This window comes from Lepisosteus platostomus, chromosome 23 (assembly GCF_059453375.1).
Source record: "Lepisosteus platostomus isolate fLepPlt1 chromosome 23, fLepPlt1.hap1, whole genome shotgun sequence".
In the NCBI taxonomy this organism is placed as follows: Eukaryota; Metazoa; Chordata; class Actinopteri; order Semionotiformes; family Lepisosteidae; genus Lepisosteus; species Lepisosteus platostomus.
Window position 1 is genome coordinate 16,630,100 of NC_142633.1, and position 6,000 is coordinate 16,636,099.

Consider the following 6,000-nt stretch of genomic DNA (forward strand, 5'->3'; position numbering starts at 1 on the left):
AAAATAATCTGAATAGAAATTTCTCATATTTACCATTTTTCTCTGCAATCAAGCAATATGCTGTACGCATGAGTAATAAGTACTTATGCCCCCCAGATTCTAAAAAAAACATTTAAAGCTAAACACAGCCAAGTCAAGCAGTCTCCTCATAGACAGATACACCTGTCCAGGTCTTGAGCTCATGATCCCTGAACTGTGGGACAGCAGTGCTAATGCACTTACTATGAGGTCTATCTATGAAGCCTAGAAATTAACATTTAAGGTAAAAAAAATCAACGTATACTGTATATCTTATACAGATTATTTATGTTTCACAGTCCTTAACGATTCATTCCTACAATTCATTCCTTGTCTTCATAAGACGCTTAACATCCCAAAGGATCCCAAAGCTCTGGACATACAGGAGGGACCCACTTTATCCCCCATTAAGTTCATCACGCACCTGCCTGACAGGTACAGATCAGGGGGAAGTGAGGAATTTCATCACCCAGTGAATTTTGGGGGAAAAGTTAGGTTGACCGGATTAGCAAACCCAAGGTGGAATTTAGGAAGGATACCGGTGTTACACGTTGTTGCATTTGGATATTTAATAAATAATAGTAAGGAATTTGGTTTAATGTTCCATCACAAGAACAGTACATTCTACAGCACAGTGTCCCTTTTCACCATATCAGTGGTTTTGATAACATTGGTGTTTAATGATTTACAGATGGATAAATATACACACAAGCTATAGTAAAAGAGCCCAGATGTGATCGTTACTCCATCCAAAAATGTCCCTTCGTCTGAGGGGATCTAATCTCATGTTTGGAATCAGCACTGCTACCTCCATGAACTGTTTCTGATCACACACCTTCGTGGTTTCCCACAGAGCAATTACTGTTGCACATCACAACACAGTTATCCATGAATTTTTGGTATACAATAAAACTCCCAATTAGCAAATAGAAAACAACAGGTGATTTGAGTTTTTATCCAACTGATTAGTTCAATTCAGCAATTGGGGTCAGAGCCATAAAACCACTGGTCTCTAAACCCCACCTGCGTGTGTTTAGGACAGCAGAGAAATCCTACACAAACGCAAGGAGAACATATAAACTCCACACAGACAGGAACCCTGGAATCAAACTCAGGACCATTGAGGGGTAAAGGAATAGTTCAAAGACATACAGGTAAGTTAAAAAAATCGGCCCTTGTGAACGTGTCAATGTCTGCGTGTGTCCTACCTCAGACGTGCTGCTAGTTGTTGGCACTGTGGCTCAGGATCTGCGCCTGTGGCTGGAAGGTTGCCGGTTCGTATCCTAAGGCCGGCAGAGGAATCCTACTCAGTTGGGCCCCTGAGTAAGGCCCTTAACCCCAACTGCTCCAGGGGTGCTGTATAAATGGCTGACCCTGCGCTCTGACCCCCAGCTTCTCTCCCTGTCTGTGTGTCTCATGGAGAGCAAGCTGGGGTATGCAAAAAGACAGATTCCTAATACAAGAAACTGTATATGGCCAATAAAGTGATCTTCTCTTAGTTAGATCTGAAGTGTAAAGTGTAGTTAAGTCACCAGAGGGCACTCTAAAGACAAAGAAATGCCAGTCCAGCCAGACAGAAATCACCCAGTTGAGGAAGTTTGCACTGTTACTACTTCAAGGTCTGACAAGTAAGGCATACAAGTGATGGACCAGATGCAAGGTGAAAAGGTTAAATGCAACACAATGGCCCAGTCAGCACCTTAACCGAGATTAAACAGAGATTAATGTATACAGATCCCCCCAGGTTTGACTATAAACAAAAAGGGTTCTGTCACACCATAATAATTACAGAAGCCAAAAATGTAAACATGTTAATTGCAGCAGTATTCTCTTCTGAAACATGGGCATAGACTGGGAAGCCCATCGCATGTACTTAGCCCTTCGATACTCAGGTAAGGTGAAAGCCCTTCTCATTTCACACAGCTCATCAGAGAGACACCAGGAGACTGGATTCCCACTGTCGTCCAGGATACAGGCACTGGGGAGGTGCTGGATACAGCTCCTCACATGGCTGAGAGTGAGATTGTTTCCACTGTAGGCAAAGGGCTTCACCACCAGCTCAGCATGGGAAACCTGCAGGCTTGAGATCTTCAGTGTTGGGTCACTCCTGTATTAACTTATAATAAGGTAAATAAAGACACAAATACAGTAGGTCTCTTTTTTACATTTTGTCACTGCATTTCTATAGAGGTGTTTATTTAAAATGTTAGCCGAATCTCATCAGTCTAGAATAAAGAAGAGCAAGAGAAAACCCAAATATAGAATATCCTAATGTGTGTAGATAGCAAGGAACTATTTCCATTTTACTTTACATTACTTTTAAGAAATAATCTTACTTATTGTGTGGGGGATTACCTTTTAAAGAAATAAGAGCTTTGGGGAAAATTATTTTTAAGAGGTAATGTATTTACATAGTAACTAATTCTACAAACAGTTTATTTATCACTGTAACCAATGACCTTTTAAAATCATTTCCAAATACAAAGACTAGACAAGAGAAAATGGAAATCCATAAGCAGACACGTTCATTTGGAAAATCCATACAAAGCACCATTCAATTACAAATGGGATGCTGCCATTTCCAAGGCAGCAAAATATTTAAACACTGGCACCAAGATTGTGCACATTCCTTGCATTGGATTACTGATTGTGAGAACGAGGAGCATCAGTTAAAGCAAAACTTTAACTGAGTTCGTGTCTAACCAGCTGCTCCTGTGGGCTAGGGTTTAAAATGTTACCAGAACTCCTGGAAAACAGGGAAATGTCATCGTGTATCTGCAAAAGGTTTTAAAGTCTGATCAAAAGGCTTTAAAGTCTGCGTGTGGTGAGAGTCAGCTTTAATTTATGAATATACATTGTGGATTATTGTGAACACGTGATGAGATCAAGCTGTTGTTGAAGTCTTTGTCTCCACTGTCTGGGGGGTGTTCCCTGGATAGGGGGTCTTTCAGCAGCAGAGCTCTTCTAAACACTGCAAAATAATCATGGTGAAGCGATCCCTTCTCACTAGACTCTCCTTAAAAACCTTACATCTGAAGACTGCGCTTTTTTCCACTTTTCACCCAGTCTAGGCTGTGCATTTGATACTGAAGTATCCTATTTTTTTTCTAATTGGAGACTGAAGTTAAAGTGCCAGATGAAATCTGAAGTTTTTTCGGTGACACTGCAGGCTGCTTTTACTTCTGAGTTTACTACACACAGAGCATGGCACAGCTAACTGCAGTTCCTAGTTTCAATCTTTTGAATTATTTCTCAAAACTCGAATGTAATTAGCATTTAAAATGACAACATATCACTCTTAGAACAGCGTAAAGAGTTGTGTAGTTCAGTAACTACACCGCTGCACAAGTCTTAGACACAATCAGGAGTTACAATATAGGTATGTAAAGGGCATCAGCAAAGTCTCCACTTTTATTTTCTATTATAACAACATTGGATTTTATTAATACATCTGTGTTTGAGTAAGAAGTAACCAATCTCATTGATTGTTATCTGATCACAGCAGCTGGAGGGAAGCTATTCTTGAACTGTCAGTTCGAGGTGTAGTAGAAGCCCACAGGTGGACAACCTGGGTCCTGGAGAGACACCCTTCTCCACCTCAGGCCTTAAAGATTTAATTGAACCAGTTAATTGAAAGTGAAATCAGCTGTCTTAATCAGGTGCTAATTGACAGGCACCTGTAAAACCTGCAGGTGATCGTCATTTTCAATCAATTCATTACTCGTTATCAGGGTTAAATTGGAAAATGTTAATTTTTAAAATATTTAAGAACATTTTTTAACATATTTAACAGTTATTTATCAGCAGCGTTTCTTTCCGCCCGAGTTTTTAATCACGCAGTGGAGCGAGTTTTAGGCTGACTGCTGTGACGGGTTGGCCAGGCTGTACTGTGCGGGTTGTGGTTCAAGAGATCGTGTCCTTCCAGTTTTTTTAATATCAAAACACGGTCATCTGCGAACGCCGAGAGAAATTCTGGCGTTAAAATACTGTCCATAAGCATATAATCGTGACGGATCAACTGATTCCTTATTCAATCGATTTTTTTTTCCGTGTTCTTATTGGTGGGCTTATTTTGGGTAGCAGTGGAGCCATAATGTTGTTGTTGTTTTTAATGAATTATACCACTACAGAAACTAAGTATCATCGCTGTTTTCTGAGCTCAACTCCTTCGTGAAGAATACAGCTGATTTTCTTGATTTTAAAATAATAACTAAGAAAACTGCATTCGCCAGCGACGTCCGATGTTAAGCGATCTGAAAGATGCAGACCCGGAACGCGAAGAGGGCTCTCGGACAGTCGGGTCTCTGCCTGAACATGCAAGTGTCGGAGTTCTTGAACAAGTTCCAACATGTTCTGCGGCGCTATCTTGTAACCTTCTATAACCTTTGAATTAAGAAACACTGCCAACCCTCCCCACACACACACACACCAGATTTATTTCAATTGAAGAATGTCCACGGACGGACGAGTGTCTGGAAAAACTCGCCGTTTTTAACACTCGTGTCTTTTACACACCACGTCATTTGCAGCATTCAGAAGGGGTTCAAACCGGACGGCTGTTTCTTTAAAGTTTAGACGACTTTCGGGTGGCGCTGTGTTGCAGGGGGTTTGCTGAGAGCCTCAATGTCCAGACACAGGAAGGTAAGTCATCTGCTTTTTCAGTGAAGAGGGAGCACTGCTGTGGCCTGAGGGGGGGGATTAAACAGACTGGGGCTTTTGCACTGGGAAAAGCTCAAAGACGGTTCATTACTGGTTGCGTTATAACGCCACTGGCTGGAACCTTGGTCAGCCGCTGCATAGTTAATTCAAACACAAAAGGACGGGTCTCCGGCAGGGACGAGTCGCTGTCCAAGAGCCTGGTCATTGAGTTTCCTCGCGAAAAGAAAACTCGGCTCTCGTGCAGCAATTAACCAAGACCCGCAGGAGAGCAATCTATATACCCTCTGGTATAGTCATGTTTCTGATCATCCCTGTTGTATTTCATTGTCAGACCGTTCGTGTCATGACAGTTAAAGCGTATTTCCTTATCTTTATGATCAGTGGTTACGTTTATCGTATGCGGAGGGGGGGAGGGAAGAGAAAACGTATTTCTTTTTAAGCGTGGTAATTTCTTGGAATGTGAATGGAGGAGACGGCGCGCGGCTCCTTTAACAGTGCAGTAATGTGAAATATCACCCCTGCTTGTTCCTCAACGCAGCTAATTGGTTCTGAAGTTCCGCAAACGTGCAGGAACGCTATTTTTGTCTTTATATCCCGTAAAAACGCACCTGAAAGATCAAAGGCTATATGACTTTTTCTCTTGTCTCATTAAAAAAAAAAGTCACTGGTGGTACGTCCCTTTGACGGTTAGATCACGGTTTTCTGATTAATAGTGATAGTGTTTTATTATTGTTGTTAATAAGTATTATAAAAGTCATGCACCAGCCTGTGTCCAAACAGACACTACTGTACATGATTATAATACACTTTTTCTCTGTATTATACTGCGGATATTAAGATTTTTTTTCGCTGAAGGCTGACGTGATGTTTATTTTTTAAACTGCAACTCTATTAATGTACATTGCTATAAATGTAGAAACACACTTATAAAGGCCAAGGGAAAGAGTCTCGTGAGAAACGTCACAAGTCGAGCAAGCTCCCCGGAAGGGTTCTTTGAACAAACACCCCTGAACTCAGATCCTGGACTTGATTGAAGTCATAAAACTGGCTGATTTCACCTGTCCCGTCTGAGCGGAACACCTTCCACGCTGTTGTGGGAATAAAAAAGTATCCAGATTGTAACCAGGATCTTCGGAATAGCGCGTCTTCCCAGTGAAGTCAGGAGATCGGGACAGAGAGGATTTATAGGGAGCAGGAGGATCAGACTGTTGAAAGAGATTGTAGAAGGAAGCGTTAACGTTCTCAAGCGCAGCTCCTGCAGGGACTGATGTTTTCTGTTTTTGACCTGAGTTTAGACCACTAAAGCAATTATCTTAGACGCCA